Source organism: Stegastes partitus, unplaced genomic scaffold (genome assembly GCF_000690725.1).
Source record: "Stegastes partitus isolate 25-593 unplaced genomic scaffold, Stegastes_partitus-1.0.2 Scaffold390, whole genome shotgun sequence".
Lineage (NCBI taxonomy): Eukaryota > Metazoa > Chordata > Actinopteri > Pomacentridae > Stegastes > Stegastes partitus.
In genome coordinates, this window is record NW_007578121.1 from 129,336 (window position 1) to 130,614 (window position 1,279).

The window sequence follows — 1,279 nt, forward strand, 5'->3', positions numbered from 1 at the left end:
TACAACACCGGGCCCAGAACGTGCCTACCAGGACAGCAGGAAAGGAGGAGGAACAGAAGCACATCAAAACAGCACTCAAAACCTCTGGCTAACCACACTGGTCTTTCATCAAATCCTCTACAAGACCCAGAGGAGACAGAGAAGAAAAGACCAAGAAATGAAACAACATAGTCATCCCCTATGTTGCAGAAGTTTCTGAAAAGCTCAGGAGGATTTTCAATGAACACAACATTCAAATGTACTTCCAGCCCACCAACACCCTGAGACAGAAGCTGGTCCACCCTAAGGACAAGACACAAACAAAACAACATGGTGTATGCAGCCCAGTGCAGCAAGGAATGCCAAGACCTGTACATCGGGGAGACAAAACAACCACTCCACAAACACATGGCTCAGCACAGAAGAGCCAGCTCTTCAGGACAGGACTCAGCAGTCCATCTGTATCTTAAGAACACAGGAAACTCATTTGGAGACAACAATGTACAGATTTTGGCCAGGGAGGACAGATGGTTTGAGAGAGGAGTGAAAGAAGCCATCTATGTCAAACTGGAAAGACCATCACTCAACAGAGGTGGAGGTCTGAGGCATCACCTCTCACCTGTTTATAATTCAGTCCTAAGATCTCTCCCCAGGAAGATGAAACCACATTCACACCTAGCCACAAAAGACCCTAACGAACCCCATTGTGGCAGGAGAAGTAAAAACAACTCACATCACGAGGGGGAGGAGCAACAAACCCCCAATTGAAACCGAAACTCAAGTGTTAATGGATCCTTAAGGATATAAGTATCTGGAACTCCCAACTAGTCAGTCAGAACTGATGAAGCCTCTTGGATGAGAGATGAAATGCCTTCAAGAAACTCAAGCAAGTCCAGTTGCTACGATTAATCCACGAAAATAACCAGGACCTGGATGACTGAGAATCTTCACAGACATGACTGCTCTTTATTTTTGTTGTTGCTGTTGTTATTTCCTATGACGCAACGATACCAAATTGCATCTTTGCAAAAGTGTAGGATCTGTTGATTTTTAGCAAAATTCATATAATGGTCAAAGATTCTGAATTTCACTGCATCCATTGCTTGAGTTTTGACTATTCTTTTAGAATTTGTCTATAACAAATACCAGAATATAGTGAAAAAAAAATATTGTTGGAATACCCCTTTAAACTCTCTATAAAATTCTCCTTGGAATTATCATGAAATGCAAAGTCTTCTGCAGGGAGAACAGAGGAACGTTGATGCTGTTCAAGTCGTTATCAGGTTGAATTACAAAGCTG